The sequence below is a fragment of the Onychostruthus taczanowskii genome, unplaced genomic scaffold (genome assembly GCF_017590055.1).
Source record: "Onychostruthus taczanowskii isolate IOZ18803 unplaced genomic scaffold, ASM1759005v1 scaffold19, whole genome shotgun sequence".
Classification (NCBI taxonomy): domain Eukaryota; kingdom Metazoa; phylum Chordata; class Aves; order Passeriformes; family Passeridae; genus Onychostruthus; species Onychostruthus taczanowskii.
In genome coordinates, this window is record NW_024499128.1 from 1,129,926 (window position 1) to 1,149,995 (window position 20,070).

Genomic DNA, 20,070 nt, shown 5'->3' on the forward strand with positions numbered 1-20,070 from the left:
GTTCCCTATGATCAAACCTGTTTTTTTCATGCCTTAGTATCCTGAACTATCAAATAATAATTCCAAAAGTTCTGAATGTGTCAAGAAATCCATGATGTTAAGAGGGGGGCAATTCATTTTGATGAACCACAGGATTGGTGGCATTGAAAAACCCCAATAAAAATAAAAAATATGCAGAGACCCTTTTCTTCATCACAAGAGCTGGAGATATTCTTCAATGTAAAAAAGGGGAGAGGAGAAATAATTTTTTCATGTTTATAGTAATTTCCTAACACATTTATGCTCTTGTCCTTGACTTGGCACAAAGTTCTGCAATCAATATGGTTTGGATATTTGAAAACAAACTGGTTTTATTTTATTGGATTTTTAAAAAATGTGGAAAACCAGATACTATTTCAGCTTTATAGAATAATCATTCTTAATCATTTGCTTAGCAAAACAATTTATTAAGCAATGAAGGATAACGAACCATAAAGTTTTAATTTGCCTTTTTTAATTGAGTTGTTAATTAGGACCCCTCCACAGTTGGCAACTCCCAACTTGCTTTTTGTTGCTTCTGTATCCAAGACAATTTAAGAAACCTAATCTGTCTTAGTTATTCCAAAAAGACACTTCCATGAATCAAATCTATAGGTGATTATGTTCTAACTGTGCTGAGGCTTCTGTGAGTGCTTATTAATTATGTCAGTGGTTAATGATCAGGCAAGAAATATGGGAATGCCAGCAGTGATTGTTTAGCAGAAGGAGAAGAAATATCCTGTGTTCTCAGAAATTTTTAGTCCTTCCACCTCATTTAGGGTAGAAATTTAATGATCACATTATCCTGTGGGAGCACTGGGCTTAGTCTGACATTTTGGATGTAGGAGCACTGTTGAGATCTTGTTATCCATCATAATAAACATTGAAGCATCTATTTCATTTAGCTGCAAATGCTGCTTGTGAGTTTTGTTTTATTTCTATTTTAAATTGTAAATTTTACCCCTAATTAAGAATTTAAGCAAAGAGCTCTCAACTCCTCTCCTGAGCTTCAGGAAGCTAAGAACAGTTTATTGGCTCATGGAAGCTCTTTGGCTGAATGGAAATGCCAAGAGAAAGATAAAATATACTTGAATCATCTGTAAAATGTCTGGGATTGATTGTAGTATTCCCCTTGACTGCTCTCAAAGAGACTTTATCCACTAAGAAACAAATTTGGGTTTCTACTCACTATATTCTGGGTTTCTTTACTAGCACAGGCTGCCTGTTCTGCCTTTCATTTTCCTAGAGAAATGCCTGGTGTACAGGATGCTGTCCTAACTCAGTTATTTAAAAGGGTACAGATTAATTTATTTAAAAGGCATCCAGCAGGAATTTGCAGCATCTGAGATGCATTTAGATGCCTTATGGTCTACTCAGAATAACCATTGTGCTTAAAGAGCCATGAAAAAAGGCACAGAGGTGCCTCTGTAAGGGGCAGCATGACCAGGAATGAGAGAAATTGAAACAGTCACAGGTCTAGAGCACAGGCAAGCAGTAGCTGGTGGCTGTTGTCCCAAGGAAACATCTGAGCTGGAATTTTTATGCACTATATTTTTTTATGCACTATTTTTTTTTTCTTTACCCAAAGCCAGTTCTTCATGGGAAAAGCACAGAGGATAGATGGTAGGAAGGCATTACCTGCAGGTCCCCAGCCTCTAAAGACCTTTTATCCATATCCAAACTTCCAAAAAAGCAGCAGCTGATTAATTTACAACATCAGATTCTGGTGCCTAAGGGAACACATGCCAAGCATGAGTTGATGAGACAGGCTGGTGAATTATGACAGACACGCTGGTTTATACAGCAGATCTCCACTTTTTCCCAATTGAAGGCATGCCTCCCTATCACTTAGATGCCAGTCACTTTAGATGGGCCTAGGGCAGGAGGATGTAGGGTTTAAATTGTAAAATTATCCAGTTCAGAACTCTCTGGGGTGTCTTGGTTCACTTACATAGACACAGGCAATGTAGACAAGACACTCTGACACTGTGTGAATATTTTTTTCTCTTAACAGCTTCAGTAGCTGACCGTGGCAGTGGTTTTGGTGTCACTTGATTTTAAGAATGCAAGAAATAGCCTGAAATCCCTCTCAGTTTAAATGGTGCTGGCTGCTCAGTGTTGTATTTTTAGATAACTAATATGGAGAAAGCGTGTGCTGAGAACATGCTGACTCACATATTATTTAAATCCTGGAAACAAATGAGAGAAAATGCTAGGAAACAAATTTACTTCCTTCATTTTAATAGAAAGAGAAAGTTAGACCTTGACGTGTTTCCATTTGCAAGGTGGAATAGTCTTAAAATTCATAGAAATGTATTGCTGCTATTAGTGAATGATCAGAGCATTAACTGAGTTCCTGAGATGCTTTGTTATCAAGAGATTCATTTTCTGCTCACTGAGCTTTACCTCCTTACTTTGGCATGTCCCAGCTATTTGCATTTCCTTGATAAATTTGAATACTCAGAGCCCAGTCTCTCTCTTCCCCCCTCCCCAGAGAAATCTCTGCACAGCTTTAATAAGCAGCAGATTGCCTTAAAATGTTGTTATTCCCTAAGAACCACTGCAAGGGTGTTCCTGTGGCCAGTGCAAAGCTCACCTGCTGTTTGCTGCTGCTGGGAAGGGTGGCTGAACGTGCAGGGCCCTGGCTGGAACCAGAGAGAGGGTGGATTTTCCCAGGAGGTTCTGTGTGTCCCTGCCCTGTGTCCTCTGGCCAGATGTTCATGTGAGAGCCCTGAGCCAGGATGGGAGCATGGGGGTGACAGAAGAGAGGATGAGCCAGCAGCCTCAGTGGGGATCTGTGGCACAGCTGGGCACAGGGTGAGGAGAAGAGAGATGCTCTGAACAGAGGGAATCCAGCCCCAGCCCCTCTCCCCAGTGCTCACAGCAGCTCTGGGCTGCTCCCTGCATTCCCTGCTGTGTCTGTCACTGTTTACCTCGGTGGCTTTATCAGCACAGCAGGAGTTCAGGTGGAGGATGATGTCCCTGAAATCCACAGAGGAAACACATGCGTGTTCTCCCAGCCACCCTTGGTGATTTGTTGTTAGGACATGTCTGCAATGACACCATGGGCCACTTTTATGGGATAATTGTAGGTAACTGGCCTGCCATTCCTTCTGCAAGAATTCCAAGGTCCTTAAAGCTCACACTTCATAAACCTTAGGTGGGTTTAAGAGTAGGAGTGTTCTCTGCACTGAACTGGAGGCAGTCAGCAAAGGAGCTTTGTAGTCAATACTAATCAAGTGTGTGTTAGAGGAGCCACTAGGAAGATTCTTTAGTACTCATAAATCCGTTACAAGATGTGATTTATAAATGCAGAATTTGATTAAAACCTTCCCATTTCTTTAGCCACGAAGCAAGCATTCACAATACTGAGGCAATGTAAATCAAATCTCCTTCCTAACTTCTCACAGATTTTTTTTTCCTTACTACTACTGCTTCCCTTTTGTGGAAGGGAATTTGGTTTGGTTTTTGTTGCAGAAGTGTAATGGACTATCCTGGGTTAGTGCCTGCACCTGCCATGAGCGTGGAGGTAGGCAGGGTGTAGAGCTCTTCCTCCAGAATCCTTTAGCAGCAAGGAACCCAGGAAGACTATTAAAAGCATAATGAAAACCTCATTCGGTTTCCTGTCAGTTTTCAGAGCTGTAAGTGGCTCTAATTTGCACAAGATTGGAACAGCATTGAGGAATTACAGTAACTAGGCGAAACACTCACTGGGTTTGCAATTTTCTGATAGCATCCCTTGTAATTTCTTGTAATGCATTTGTAGCTAAGTACAATGACAAATGTCAAGGCTCATTGTGTGAGTTTTCCGCACAGCAGCGCCAGGCTGGGAGCTGGAATATCAGCTGCTGTCTTGGGAAAAGCTCCTGGGACTGCTGCGTGCTCCCCATCCCCAGCTGGGGCAGAGACAATCCTGGCCTGCAGCTGGGGGAGGAGTGCACAAAATAATTGCTTTCCAGGTAGTTTTTTTTTTTTTTTTTTTTTTTTTAATTGTTCTCAGATTATTTTTTTTATTTTGTAGAAATTCCAACAATAAAAAGGAAGCCTGGGAGGCCTATTAAACATTTAGTTTGACATCAGCACATGAACCCTGGCTCTCCATTAGGTGTTTCCCACAAAAACCCACAGGGAGCTGGTGGTTATGAGTCAAAGCAAACCCATGTGGACTTTTCTGCCTGCCTTGAATTATTTTGATGAACAGTCATGTGCAACAGTGGGCTGCAATAAAACCTCCCAGTGCTGTGGTAGCAAATGCTGGTCTGCAATAGAGATAAATACAAATGAGTGATTCAGTGAAAATACAACCCAAATATTGTTCATTAAATGCTCAAAAAAGTGATTAGACACAGTGCAGCTTATCTGGAGTAAATAAAAACTACTCTGGCTGTTGATCTCTGTTACTCCCCTGCAGCACACCGTGCCTCTTGCATGAAGCTGAGAATGTTAATGTGGCTATGAACACAGATTTATGAACATGGATAATTGCTTGAAGCTGATTTTTTTGTTCTTGCAGTTATGTTACTTGGATAGAAGCAACTATATTGATTTTAGTAGCTGGAAAAGAAAAAGGAAAAAATCATTTCCACTCTGTTTTGTAAGACTGTAATAGCTTCAGTGATGTGCTTAAAGACTGGCCAAAGAGGGAAGTCTTAATTAAAGCAATGCTTAGCACATTCCATCTGATTTTGTTAGCTAACATTTGTTTCGAATGACACATGTCAAAAAACACCTTCGGCAAATATTTACTTGTCAAAGTAGCAACAGTATTCAGAGACCCTGAGCTTGTTCTCCCCCTGCTGTGGTTTGTTTTCCAGTTTCATCCTGAATAACTCCATTTTTTGCACCATTTCCAATGTGCCGCTGTAGGAGTTACTGGAATGCTCCTTATGTATTTCACTTTGCTCACTCATGTGGTCTCCAAATTTCTTAGTCCTCTCCCATCAGAACTACCTGAAGATGAGTAGGCTCCAATTTGTAATTAATAGGTTTAATAGATTAGTTTTGATTTTGATAGACAGATGAGTTGCCTGTGTGTGACACAATTCATGTATGATGTGTAGCACAGTTGTTTGCTGTGTGTACATAGTTTATATGTGATTTATTAACTCTGACAGACTAATTTCACCTGTTTAATAGAAAAGCAAGATGTATTGTAATTTTCTCTGTTAAAGACTGACTAGTAAAAATTGCAGAAGATGCTGATTTTGTACTAAAAATAAATTAGGTATTATTAATCATTGTGAAAGAAATCTCTGAAGAAAATAAAAAATTGAGGTTTTTGTTGACATTTAGAAATGTGTCAGATCTTGCTCCAGGATCTTTCTGCTCAAGGAAATCCTTTACTTGTTAGTGATCCTTCTTCAAACTATTTATTCAAAATGTATTCTGGTCAGAATTTATTTCTGAGCCCTACATGTGAGAATTAACATAGTATGGAAAGTTGGAATGTCTGGTTTCTGTTAGACTAATTCATACAACTACAGAGCATTAATTTGGAAGTTAATGAGAAAAGGGTTTAATTTTCAGCTTGCTGTACAATTCAGCCATTTACCTACAAGTTTGCAGTCATGAGGTGTTGAGGTTTTGGTGGTTTGGTGTTTGGTTGTTTTATTTTATGAGAAGAACTGGAAGGGTGGTTTTTTTTTGGTTTTTTTTTGGGTTTTTTTTTTTCCCCCTCTCATGCCTTTCTTCCAGGAAAGCTCTATTTTGGTTTCTTTTTCTCATGAGCAAAACACTTCTCTAACAATGGTCTCATTTTTCTGTACAGGAGAATGAATTCAGCTTCTGAACTAGACAGGTGGCAACTAATTGCATTTCAAATTTTAATTCTCTTTAAAACTACTTCAAATACTTTAAAAATTGGCAGTAGGTTGCATCATGCAAATAGGAACTCAGGCATAACATATTATTGTTTTTAGAGTGAAAAGCATGGTGAAGGAAGAAGTGTGGAGCACATTTAGAAGTCCCATTTTTTTGCACGGCACGCTGAAGCATGGTGTGAGCTGAGAAATGTTCATTTTAACTGCAGTTGTTCTCTTTTAACCTCTGAAGCACATTGGGATAGACCCTCATCAGTCAGGGGCCTGCAGAATTGGGTCTATTTTTTCAGTACAAGGACAAAGCAGAAGGTGTGTGCTAAGGTAGTTATTATATTTAAAAACAATCCTAGGGATTTTTAATTTTCTAATAATATTTTTAAAAAATGAAGCTGTCATCAAGTTGCAGAAAGGAAAACAGAAATTGGAACAAAGCCTTTTATAATGCCATCATATACAGATCTCACTAGCTGGCAAAATTATCATCATCTTCAGGTGATTCTTGGTAAAACAATGCTCATCTCAATCAGATTTGATGTCAGCAGGGCATGTGTGTGTCTTGAGTGACATTTGCAATGAGTAGGTTTTAAATTGAAAATTAAAATGCGAATTACTGGTTCTTCATTTAAAGCACACTCAGTGCGGAGGTGTAATTAAAGGAATAAATGTAATTATGGGGTAAGGCAGTGCTCCAGAGGATCAGCTGCAGGTTCAGGAGTCACTGGATGGAGGGTGGCTTTCAGAACCCTTCTGTGCCACCAGTGCCTGGGGCTGTACAAGCAGGACACACCTGTGGGCATCCCGTGTGCCTGCTGACAGTGCTTTTGGCTCAGAGCTGAGATTTCTGCCCTGCTTTGGCAGGTAATCTGGGGAAAAGCCACAGCCCTGTCCCCTGGAGCGTTCTGTCCCCACTGAGGAAGGGGCACAGCAGCAGCTGAGCCACCCCCAATCCCTGTCCTTGGGTCCTGCCAGAGGAGAGCCAGAGCAGCCCCAATCCCTGTCCTTGGAGAGCCAGAGCAGCCCCAATCCCTGTCCATGGAGAGCCAGAGCAGCCCCAATCCCTGTCCTTGGAGAGCCAGACCAGCCTCAATCCCTGTCTGTGGGTGCTGTTTGCACCAATGTTTGGCCAATCCCAAAAGATATTCAAAAAGCTATATCAAGCACATTTATGGGATCATCCCCAAATAATCTCTGGATTCTGGTGGGAACAGTGGGTTCCTCACCTTCCCAAGGCATCATCTGAGTCTCAAGAATGAGAGATCCTTGGCTCTATGTGCATCAGCTATTGTGTCAAATTTAATTATAAAGGGAAAGATCGATCTTGAGTTAAGGATGTTGCTCCCTTTCACAGTATATTTAAAAACCAGACCTCATGGTGCAACTATACTGTGGATGCTGAAAGTCTGGTCAGAGAAAGTCAGATAAATTTTCCCAGGCCTTGCTTTAGGAAGTTTTGGGACAGTTCAGAGAAAGAATTAAAACAATCCTTAATCTTTGCAGCTGGTGTTTTGAACGTGTTGTTTCTTGTAAGATGTTTACAAGAAGGGTGTTGCTCCTAATTAGCCAATGGTGTGAGGGGTGTTGATTAAGGACCAGTCAGGTCCAGCTGTATTGTAACTGTCTAAAAAAGAATGGGTGGTGTTTAATAAACTTGCATTTGCCTTCTGAGCACCTAGGAGTTTGTCACTTCATTCATCCATCCTTAATACAAATACTTCTTTAATTCAGTCTGCATTTAATATTTCCTTTTAATTCCACATGCTGGCTGTGCTGTCACAGAGGTGATTTTGCATTTCCTGCTGCTCTGCTTTGCACTGGAGCCAGCAGCAGGGCTGAGCTCTGTGCCAGTGGTGCCAGGGTGAGGAGCAGGGCACGGGAGGTGCCAGAGGGAGCCTGGTGACGGATGGTCCCAGCCCAGCACGGGAGCTGTGAGCTGGCCTGGAGCAGCCCTGCTGAGGATGACAAGCTGTCTCCTTGGCCAGCTCGCTCAGGTCAGAGCTGCTCTGCTCCTCAAACCAGCTCCAGCCTTTGCCTGGCACGTGCAGGCTTTGTTTGTTAGCACTGAACCGTGCCCGCGCTGAGCTCACTGCAAGCAATGAAGCCAGACATGAAATGGCTTTTTCCTGCTTCCAGGAGGGTTATCTCACAGTAGACATTCCTTGGGACTCCTTTTTCAGTGTCTGAAAAAAGGAAAGTGACAGCTGCTGTAACTCCACGTGGAGTTGCAATATTGTTTTTTTTTAAAAAGAAATTGATGCAGTTTCATAGAGTTTGATAATGTAATCAGTTTTTAGTGATTTTTTTTCTTGCTCAGTGATTCACATGCCATGAAATTATTTTATTAGACCACTGCAAGGGTCACCAGGTAGAATATCTAAAGGGCCCCAGATACCTCTTCAGCAGAATCAGCTCACTTCAGATTGGCTGCTGGCCATAAGTTTAGTATGTAAATTGGTTAAATGGGCCACTGGATATTTTGATTGTATCTTAGTTTAGAAAGTTAATAAAACAGGAACAAATATTTAGTTGAGGCAAGGAGAAAGTCTTTAAGATGACCTTGCTCTAGGTTCATGTCTCATCAGTGTCATGAATCTGGGGGAGTGTGCTTGCATCAATTGAGCATTTGAGGTTTCTGTGGCATGCAGATAATCCATTTTGCATGCTCACCACTTTGGTGATGCGAGGCTGGCATAATACAGTCCTCAGGGTGGGCACAAGCCCTGGTCAGAGAGGGAGGGAGGCTGCTCCATCCTCTGTGAGATTGCTGCTGTGCAATGTGCTGCAGGGCCTGGCACTGCCAGTGCAGGTGCTAAAGTCAATGGGCACATTTGGTCTAATTAATTAGAATTTCTAAAGAACTGTAGGGTATGTTTGCAGGTTTTCTGCTCTTCCCTTTTATTTCTGGCTACAGCTACTGTTTACAACCACCAAGATTCTGGGCAAAGTGGAGTTTTATATTTCATCCTTCCTGTGGATCCTGCCGTTGAACAGGGGCTGAGATTTTTGGTTTGGGATTTCAGGAGCTGGGTGGAAATCTATGGAGCAAAATGAGTGAGAAGCTTTAATTTAGTTGACTGAATATCATCCCACTAATGAACTACTGTTGTGAGATATGTATAGCCATTACTTTGGTGTCCAAATTATTCTCACTTTCAAACCTTATTTAAATTCTTAATAACCTTTATTAGATGGAGGAGAAAAAATTCCACCCGGAAGCCTTCAACCTCCCAAACTGATAGACCACACTAATAAAATCATGTACAGTCCTAAAAGAGAGAATTATGATGTAGTATAATAGTGTCTAAGCTAATGGAATAAATTAATAGAGTTTTGATAATTGATTTGTAGAAATAATCTGAAAGCTGATTTTTAATTTTAATTTTTTTTAGTGACTCTATGTAATTGTCTTCATTAGAATGTTCCTAGAGAAATATGAAGTGGGCACTGAAATTTCCAGAGGAGTATTTACTCCATGTGCTCTTAAACATCCATAATTAACCGGAACATATATTTTCCAGAGAAAATATTTCTCAGGAAATATCTTCAGAGTATCTACTAAAAACAGGCCCAGTGCAGAGGTTCTCTAGATAGTTCTCCACTCAGGTAGGTTGGAACCTGCAATTTAAAGAAAACAGACCCTTTCTTAGAAACTTAGAGGAGGAATGCTGGTTTTAAGAAATTGAGAAGTAAAATATATTATTATTTCTCATAATGCATTCATTCTTTTACCTTAGCATCTTGTTCAGACCTCTGCTGACTCTTGAGGTTTTAATGCTGCTCTCTGATATTTACTGGCACCTTTTCCAGCCGGCAAGGTCCCCTGTGACCAACGCACTTTACAGTTCCTCAATTGCCCAACACCCAAAGCATTTCAAATACACAAAAGCTTGAGGTTCAAATCAGAGATGTAATGTTACAGGAGTGTAAGTTCTCTCTTCCTTGGCAGGAGGAGATTCTGATCAGAGGAAAAGCTACAGCTTCCCCAGCTGGGGAATTCTGAGTCTTTCTGGAGCTGAATCTCCATCCTGTGCTGCAGGTGGGATCCTTTGTGCTGCTGCCTCCACCCTCCTGCTTTGCCTTTTCCAGTGGAATCAGTTAACATTTTCTGGACTTTGTTGCTAACGTGGTTCCTGTGCAGCTGTGCTGTGTCACCAGATGTTGGGGCTCCTCTGGGGCTTGTCACAGCTCGTGGCACACTGACAGAGACGGTGCATCTCTGCTGCCAGGAGGAGCAGGCTGTTTGAAGGTCACACCAGGGAGCACATCACACCTGACCAAAAGCCCCAGGGCTGGGGAAGGAGGGCTAACAGCCTCAGGGCTGAAGGTAAAACTGTGCAGCTAATGACAGCTGGAGTTTTTAAGTGTTTGGGAGTGTCTTTTTGTTGAACCTATTGACTTGCCTTGGGTCTTCATGTAAAAGCAACCCAGGGCTGACTTAACTCCTGATTATCCTTCAGCAAACAAGGAGAAAGTGAAGAGACACATTAGGTCATCAATAGCAGTAACATATCCTCTGTTCTTCAGGAAAAAGAAAAAAAAAGTCTCTAAAGTGCCTCTTGTCTTGATTTTCTCCTGCTTTTCTCTGTGTCTATGTGCCTTAAAATGTTACTCAGACAGAGCAGGCACTGATTGTAAATTCTGGGCAAGGTTTTGGTGCCCATGGGGCAGCACAGACTCAGCTGTGGAGCTGCATCCCAGGGAGATGCATTTGTTCCAGAGCAGCTGAGGTGCAGGGTGTGGCTGGGAGCACCTGTGGATGCTGAAGGTCACAGCATGCTTTGGGAAGATGCTGGAGTGTAGATTTCAGGGTTCAGTTCTTGTGGATGAAGCACACTTTGGGAAGGTGCTGGGGTGTGGATTTCAGGGTTCAGTTCTTGTGGATGAAGGTAGCAGCACACTTTGTGGAGATGCTGGGGTGCGGATTTCAGGGTTCAGTTCTTGTGGATGAAGCACACTTTGGGAAGGTGCTGGGGTGTGGATTTCAGGCACCAGCAGTGCTCCCACTGCTCCCAGTGCCAAAGCTCTGCCTGTGCCGTGCCCTGCTGGGGCACAGCTCAAACCCTGCCCACCCTGGCCTGCAGCTTTGGGGTTGCACAGCCCCCCTGCTCCGGGAATGTGGGCAGAAATCCACCCTGCCCAGCCTGGGGCACATGAGCACGCAGGTTCAGAGTCTGTGCTGAGCTTCAAGTGAATTTTCTGTCAGCTGTTGGACTGCAGGCACAGCAATGAAGTCGAGTTATTTGGTCGATTAAAAATAGTAATAAAAAGTAGGAAAAATAGAGCAGGTGTTGTTGTTGTTTTGTGTGGGTTGTTGTCGGTTGTTTGATTTTTTTCCGGCTGAACCCCCGTGCTGGGCTCGGCGTGCCCTGCGGTGTGTGCAGACCCTCTCATTGGAACAGCAACTGCGCTCTCTGCCGGGGCTGCGCTGCAGCTGCCTGTCCTCCGGGCCGATCCCGAGGAAAAATGCGCTCAAAGAGGGGGAACTGGAATTTCAGGACATAGCACAAGAGATGAAGTAATTGAACGTAGTTAATTTTAAATTTGAAAAATAATGGTATAGTAGTTTATAGTATTAATATATCTCAAACTCAAAATATATTGAAGGGATCTTCAATATATTTCAAAGTAGTTGTTTTTCTTGTGCCTTTCACTGGCAATTTGAATGTTATGGAGAAGAGGAAAAGTCATTAAATATGTTTTCTATACCACACGTGAAGGGAGAATTACAGCCTATTTACTTTTTTCTTTCTTTTTCTTATAAAAGGGGCAAACATGAAGCTCCTAAGGCTTAACTATTTTTCCTTAACATGTATAAGATCATTGTTATCTATTATATAAAATAATTCTTTATTACTGTTTTAAGCTGTATCTGTGTTCACAGATTTTCTGTTATTTGAGAATATGTATTTTTTTTAATTCCCTACTGCCAGTACCCTTGGTGAGATGTACTCAGAGGAATTAGCATTAACAGTTTGTTTGCCTCCTCAGTGTCGATGAGCTACTCTTCAATTACTTTTCAGTAATTCAAATCAACATTCAGAATTGATTGTGGATGTTGTAACCACACAGGCAGATATATTAAGATAGAATTGAACTCAGAATCAGCTTTGTGGTTTTGAAGCATGTAAATGTTATGTAAATCATAAGCCATCCTAGATGTCTTATGTACATCAAATATAATTTATCATTATTAATTAGGACTTGTGCTTGGAGTGGTGGGCTGTAGAGCAGGCTGGAAGCCCAGGTAGAGCTCAAAATGCTGTAGTACTAAATGATATCTAAAATGATAGTGTACTAAATGATATATACTGTGCTTCTGAAGTGAGCTGCTGTCAAAGGACACTTGGCATTCCCTGAGGAGCTGTTCCCTGGTGTGGGGCTCCTCTGCAGGTTCCCCCTCCCTCCTGTCCCTCCCTGCTGGGCTTTGCCCTCTGTCCCAGGCGTTCCCCATGGCCCTGCCAGCCTGGCTGAGGCTCAGGGTGCCCAGGGTGGGTGTCCAGGACAGGCTGTGCCCAGCCTGGAGCATCCCCTGCTCACCCAGAGCCCCCAGCCCCAGCGCTGCACCCAGGCACTGACACTTGGTAACCATGACAGTAAAACCAGACACTTGTTTGGGTTTCTTTCCAGTTCTTGTTCCTCTAGAACCTCTAAAATCCATTCTTCTTTCGGTTCTTTCATTATTTTCATAAGCAGGTGCAAACAATCAGTGTGAGTGCCTGGGGCAGCCTTACACACCCTGGAGTGGGGAGTGGTGCCTGCAGTGAGCAGAGCTTTGGGGCATCCTGCTGGCTCTCGCAGAGCTTTGGGGCAGCCCTGCGGGCTCTCCCAGTGCTTTGGGGCAGCCCTGCGGGCTCTCCCAGTGCTTTGGGGCAGCCCTGCGGGCTCTCCCAGTGCTTTGGGGCAGCCCTGCGGGCTCTCCCAGTGCTTTGGGGCAGCCCTGCGGGCTCTCCCAGTGCTTTGGGGCAGCCCTGCGGGCTCTCCCAGTGCTTTGGGGCAGCCCTGCGGGCTCTCCCAGTGCTTTGGGGCAGCCCTGCGGGCTCTCCCAGTGCTTTGGGGCAGCCCTGCGGGCTCTCCCAGTGCTTTGGGGCAGCCCTGCGGGCTCTCCCAGTGCTTTGGGGCAGCCCTGCGGGCTCTCCCAGTGCTTTGGGGCAGCCCTGCGGGCTCTCCCAGTGCTTTGGGGCAGCCCTGCGGGCTCTCCCAGTGCTTTGGGGCAGCCCTGCGGGCTCTCCCAGTGCTTTGGGGCAGCCCTGCGGGCTCTCCCAGTGCTTTGGGGCAGCCCTGCGGGCTCTCCCAGTGCTTTGGGGCAGCCCTGCGGGCTCTCCCAGTGCTTTGGGGCAGCCCTGCGGGCTCTCCCAGTGCTTTGGGGCAGCCCTGCGGGCTCTCCCAGTGCTTTGGGGCAGCCCTGCGGGCTCTCCCAGTGCTTTGGGGCAGCCCTGCGGGCTCTCCCAGTGCTTTGGGGCAGCCCTGCGGGCTCTCCCAGTGCTTTGGGGCAGCCCTGCGGGCTCTCCCAGTGCTTTGGGGCAGCCCTGCGGGCTCTCCCAGTGCTTTGGGGCAGCCCTGCGGGCTCTCCCAGTGCTTTGGGGCAGCCCTGCGGGCTCTCCCAGTGCTTTGGGGCAGCCCTGCGGGCTCTCCCAGTGCTTTGGGGCAGCCCTGCGGGCTCTCCCAGTGCTTTGGGGCAGCCCTGCGGGCTCTCCCAGTGCTTTGGGGCAGCCCTGCGGGCTCTCCCAGTGCTTTGGGGCAGCCCTGCGGGCTCTCCCAGTGCTTTGGGGCAGCCCTGCGGGCTCTCCCAGTGCTTTGGGGCAGCCCTGCGGGCTCTCCCAGTGCTTTGGGGCAGCCCTGCGGGCTCTCCCAGTGCTTTGGGGCAGCCCTGCGGGCTCTCCCAGTGCTTTGGGGCAGCCCTGCGGGCTCTCCCAGTGCTTTGGGGCAGCCCTGCGGGCTCTCCCAGTGCTTTGGGGCAGCCCTGCGGGCTCTCCCAGTGCTTTGGGGCAGCCCTGCGGGCTCTCCCAGTGCTTTGGGGCAGCCCTGCTGGCTCTCACTGTGCGCTGCACCCTCAGGGCTCCCTGCTCAGCACTCACATCCCCCAGGGATGCAGAGAGCTGCAGTGAATCCCCAGTGCAGCGTGTGTGTGCATGTCCCACTCTTCCATTTGTTTGAGAATGACAGGCCAACTTCATAAACTCGGTTGGTAATCACAGTTTAATTCTTACAGGTACTCAGTGCTGCTGTGTTTTATCACTGAAGTTATTTTTATGAGAAATCCATACCTCTTCTCCTTTTGTGGTTTAATCTGGGGGAGCTCTCCCTCCCTGCTCCAGCTGTCAGTACTGCAGACTCAGCCAGGGAGCTGAAAATCCTTTTATTCCTCACTAGCAATAAAAGTTCAACACATCAAATTATCTCCCCATTTATTACTGTGCCACCTCATCAAAAGGCTACTGCAGGAAAATTTGTGAGAAATGATATATCCTGCAGATAAAGCTGAGCCAAGGCATAGCCACGGGGCTCTTAAAATAAAAAATGTTACTCAAATGGGCCTGTTCTGTACTGTTTTGTCCTAATCTCCACCTTCCCCCCCCAAACTGTCTTTCATTTTCTTTTTCCCCTCTGCTTCTGTCACTTTTTTCTTTGATTCCCTATTTATCCCTCTCTTAGTCCAGAACAGGCACCAAAAGTAGTTCCCCAGTTTTGATCAGACTTGAAAAATGAACATCCTGCTTTCTTGATGTTGATCTGTTTGGTTTTTTAGAGAAGGTCTTTTATTGAAGCAGGTAGGGAAGCTGGGGCTGCTGCCTTTTGCTGGGCAGTAAATCAGGGGCTCTGTGCAGAGCTGTGCAGCAGGGATGGGCTGTTTGCAGTGCTCTGGGGCGTGCACTGGGGCTTAGCAGTGTGTTTCTTGAATCTGATTTTCCTGAGCAGTGCTGAAGCACCCATGCAGTGCTGCACTGGGCTGCATTTGTGCTCCTGTGCAAGCCAGGGGAAACAGATGTGATGGAAATCCTGCAGAAATGTGACATGCTGCAAGTTCCTTCAGGCAGGAGGAGCAGCTGGGGCTGTGTCACAGCGCGGTGGCGTGGATTGGAGTGTGCCTCAGAGATTCAGGCTGCCTGCCTGAGTTCTGTGCATTGCTGGAGCTCTTTGTCTCTCAGGAGCAGGGGAGTTGTGTTCAGCTTGCTGGAGATGTGCTGGCTCCGAGGGAAGGAAGCTGAGCTGAAATCAGATCTTTGGGTTCTCCTTGGGGCATTGGAGTGTCAAAGCTACTGCGCTTCTCCTGGGATCTGGTTTTAGCAAACCTTTGTAGCCTTGTGATTGTCCCTTTGCTCTGATGTCCCTCAGCACTTTGCTGTAAATAGCTGTCCTAATACACCTAAAGTTACAAACCAGCAGTGAGATACAAAACCGAATCAGTGAGGCAAATGCTTCCAGAAAAGTGCAGTTTTCCTCAGGATTTCTCCTTGAATATCCCAGTCCAAGAACTTTGTCCATGTGAGTGGTTGTGTGTGCTTTAGTTTCAGTATTAAAGTTATGTGCAAAATCACTGTGGTAAGAAGCTGGTAAGTAAGGGTAATATAGGTTTTTTATGGATTTGGAGAAGAGGTTTGTAGACTTCTTTTTTCCTCTTTAGAGATTGTAAAATTATTTTTCTTTTACAAAAAATTACTAATATTTGAAACTGGTGAGACAGGAAAGGAATATCCTGACAGAATACTGAGTCACTGACACAGCTTTAAGTGGAAATAAAGATGTACATTACTGTCCAGTTTTTAGTATGAAACCATCTATTTTTAAGTCTACTGTTAACAGAAATTGCAGTGAATAGTATAATGTCCTTTATGGTAGCCAAAATTTCAGCCTGCTGTTGCTTCAACTTTTTGAATTCCTTGTTTTATTTCTGTGTTCCCTTTGGCTCAGAGTCAGCCCCCTCCTTCCACTTTATGTCATAATCTTTTCTAATTATTACTTTGTAATGAGGCAAGGTTAGTTAGAATAAATCATACGTTTGCATTCACATCAGATGCATTTTTAAAGTATAAAGAGTTTTGTTTTTATCTTTGTAAAGGTTCACATGACATATTTTGCTATTGAAATTTTGCAGCAATTGTTATATGTGTGACCAAAAATATTTCTAATTAAGTCTGAAAATGTAAGAACAAGACTAAATTCTGTCTGATATGTTTTTGTTCTTTGCTTCGTTGTGCTTTTACTGAAGTAAGCAATTGAAATGTGTGTCTATATTACATCACGTTAGAGTAAGAACTGGATTTGCATATGGTGCTTTGTAATCTTTCATCTTTCAAACCACATCCCTGCTTATCAAGTGGTTTATATTTTAATTTCAGGTTATCTCTGTTTATGATGCTCTGTGTGTTCTATTCCAAGTAGCCTGGAGAGATTCTGCCCTGCATTGTGGTGACACACTTGATAAAAATTAGCAATAACACAAATAGCATTTCTAAAGTTTATTTTTTTCCCTTGTTTCTACATAGGTGTGTTTAAACATTTATTGAGCTGGTAGTTGCCTTCCTTACAGCTAAATGTTGGCCATGGGACATCCTGCTGATGGTGTTTATTGAGGGATCAGTGTCAGCCATAAAGCCGGGAGCTGCAGGTGCTCCTGGAGCAGTTTGCCAGGATTGGGTTTGGATGTGCTCTGTAACAGTTCAGCAGCACGGCCCCTGCCCAGCCTGGCTCCTGGGCACTGATTCCCTTCCTTGTGGGAGCTGCAGGAGTCCACAGCAGTCAAGGAAAAAGGTTGTTAACTGCTCCTGGTGGTTTTCTGGGGTTCTCTTGCTACCTGAGGAAACAATTTTTAAATCAGAGTGCATATTTCAAGTTTAAGTGTAGATCTCACTGACCTGGCATTTCTGTGCTTGTGCTGGTGTGTGCAGGATGTGAAGCAGTGACTTGTGTAATAGATTTAATCAATGTTGGACAAAATTTCACCACTGAAAAATGGAAGAATCCAGGCCACTTGGAGCTTAATAATGGCTGCTGCTCTGACGTTGATCTGCCTGCAGTGACCTTTTGCAGTATGGTTCAGGTGATAAGGAGCTTCAAGTTATTTTTGTTTCCCCTAGAAAATGTTTGAGAGAAGCATTTATGAGATAAACTTGCTCCTGAGTTTGTTCTGAAAACCACTGTCCTCTAGATGTGTTTCTGTTTTTCTGCAAAAACAAAACAACAACAAAAAATCTAATGTAATTCCACTCTTTCAGAGCCCAAGCAACTTCCTCATGTGTTTGGTTACATGACAGGAGCAGCACAATGAAGTGTATCAATAGCATTTTAGAATGCAGATGAGTTCCTTATGTCTCAGGGAAGAGCACAAATCACCACATAAAGTGAGCTGTTGGCTTTTTTGTGTTGCATGGCAGATCATGAGTTTTGTTGTTTCAACACTTGTGCTGTATTTATTTCTTTTAATTAACATCTGTCATGTTGCTTGGTTTGGCAGTATCAACTCAAGGCATGAGAGCGGCTCCTGACATCGTGTGTCTGAAGGGGACTATGAGGAAATTGCTGCATTTGGGGCACATACTGTCATTTCTGAGAGTTCTGAAATCAACATAAAAGTGGGAATGGGCCTGTTAGATCCTACCTTACCATCAGAGGAGTCATCTCCTGGCAATTAACCACTGATGATTTTTCTACTCACAGTCAGTGAGTCAGAATTCCAGAGTTCCTCTATTTAACTGCACCCCTATTCCATTCATGCAAGTACATATAATTAATGGAATCCATCAATAGCCCATTTATTGCAATAATTTCCATTTTGTACTAAGGCAGTAGGGATTTATAGAAGGTCATATGAAAATTATTTTCCTTTGCCTTACAGTCAGGTAAAATAGGTGAAGTCCTTGTTGAGGATAGTTTCATACCATTGAAAGCAAGATGCTCATAATGTCTCTTATTTCACATCTGCTCCTGCCAGTGGGACTTTCAGGTTAATCCCTTTGGATTTGGTTATATGAAATAGGAGGAAGCCTGTTCCAAAGTCCTGGCACTCTTGACCAGCTACTGAAATGTGTTATAAAATACATTTAAGAGGTTTGTAAAGTTGTCCATATTTTAAAGTAAGCCAACTTTATGGTTCTCAGATGAAATTACCTGGGCTGTAAAGTGCTATAGACTTCACTAGTCCCAAACCCACTGTTTTTCACCTTACTGCTTCTGTATTAAGGGTAGCCTAGGCTGAAAAGTGAATCAGAATTTGTTTTACAGTACAAACTGTAAAACAATATATATTGTTTTATATATTGTTACAGTATATATTGTCTATACAGAGCTTGTATAAGAATTGAGGAATTCCTTTAATTTACTCATGTGTTTGCACAGGTTCATGGTCATGAGCAACTCCATGACCTCTTTTATGTGTATTGTTAAGGTAATTTTATAGAGGAAAGAGAAAACAAGGAGATTTTTCAGAGTAATAGTCTTGTCATGCACTGAAAGCCATGACCTGTTTCATAACGTGTTAATTAACAAGGAATAAGTACGAAACAATGCCCATTTAATGGAAAGGACAATTTAAACTTTAACAGTTTAGCAAAGTAATAATGAGTGAGAAACAAAGTACAGTATTTCACATGCTGTACCTTGCTCCACATCCAGCTGGCCTATCAATTATAACCTGGACTCTACAGATGGTGCAATATATCAGAATTAAGTCAGTCACTTAGTTTGTTCCCAATTAAGTGCTAATACTCCCAGTGGAGGATATTACCCTGAGTTTCAGTTAAATGTCTGTCTCTAATGTCCCTTTATGGTCTTATTGTGGCTCTTTAAAGAGATGCCCTGTCATGTAGGCCAGAACTTTTCCTGCCTTGCTCTTCCAAGTGCTGCCTGCATTGCACTCCTTGTTATTAGAAAGTGACAGAGAGGATTTGATGTTTCATGGGGCTGGGAGGAGAGGTGTCATGCATAATAATCTTGGGATAAGGACATTGCCACTGCAGTGTGTGTGACTTCACCCCTTATATGTGTATTTACTGTTGCAAAAATGGAATGTTTCAGTGAGAAACAAGAATTGCAGTGGCCAGCCTCTTGCTGTGTGGGTTGGAATCCTAATGACCTCATCTCCTGAGGCATAACAGGCATTGCAGGCATTTCAGGGCTTGCTTTTCCCAGTGACTTACTGGACAGGTGACTGGAGCTTGTGTTCTCCTTGCTCCATCTATCCTCTTTAACTTGGTGCTACAAGCCATTGCAGGGCTGCCACCAGTAGATTGATATTCAATTCCATTGCACTTCTTTACTCTTTTTGGGTGTTAGTCTCGGCCCAGTTAATGGCTCATTAATTTTCTGACACCTTTCCTGCCCTGTATCTATGTGTCAAGCTGGTGCTGGATCTGGTCCCTTGATCTAATGGACTCGCTGTCTTCCCCTGTTAGGCTTTAAGGTGACCCTTCCCTGGGAGGAAATCCTTTGACAGAATTTGTTGTCTGAACCGACTCCAGAGATTGCAGGCAATTACATGAGCTTCTGAATATCTTTATTTAGAAGTTTAAAAGACATGTTCTTCCAGTGCTGCTTAAATTACCCTTGTGGATTTGCTGGCATGCTCTGGGAAATCTCTATTGTAGCGTGTTCAGTGAGTTAGTTCAGCAGTGCCTGAGTTATGCAGAGAAGTATAAAATAGTTCCCAGATCCAGAGGGTCTGTGCTGAGGGGTTTCTTGGCAGCCTGCTTTATCATTTATATCACAGTGACCTGGAAAATTTCCTTCATCTACTCATTGTCAAAAGCCTCTCTTTGGTATTTTTACGGCCACCAGCAATGAAAGTTTGGTAACTTAGATTTACTGAAAATTGTTTAAATGTAATTAATTTTGCTACTTAATCTATGAGAAGAAAAGAAAAAATGTCAAAAATCTGTATTTTTGTGGATGTGAAATAGAAAATACTGTTTGGGAAAGAAAATTTGTCTGTAACAAGGGGAAATTATGATTTAGTTCTAGTCCTAGTATTAGACAATGGCAGAGTATTCTGTACTAAGTGCTAAAATTGATAATGGCTCAGAATGCATACGGATTCATATGGATCATAATTCCAGATGTACTGGACAACTGCAGCTTCACTTCTCAGCAGAATTTGGGGTTTTCTGTAGCAGTTTGATTTATGTTAATTGGTGGGATTTTGGTTGGGTGTGGTTTATTTTTTTCTTTGGATTTGGCCACTTAACATTTCACAAACAGACCGTGACATGAAATCAGTTGCATTGATTTTATTTGCATCAAGATG

General features: G+C 43.5%; 1 protein-coding gene across 1 annotated transcript in view; it reads left to right on the forward strand.

The window, feature by feature from the left end:
• The window catches only part of RBFOX1 (RNA binding fox-1 homolog 1), a 1,146,709-nt gene that overhangs the window by 412,218 nt on the left and 714,421 nt on the right, over positions 1–20,070 (forward strand). The window lies entirely within an intron of this gene.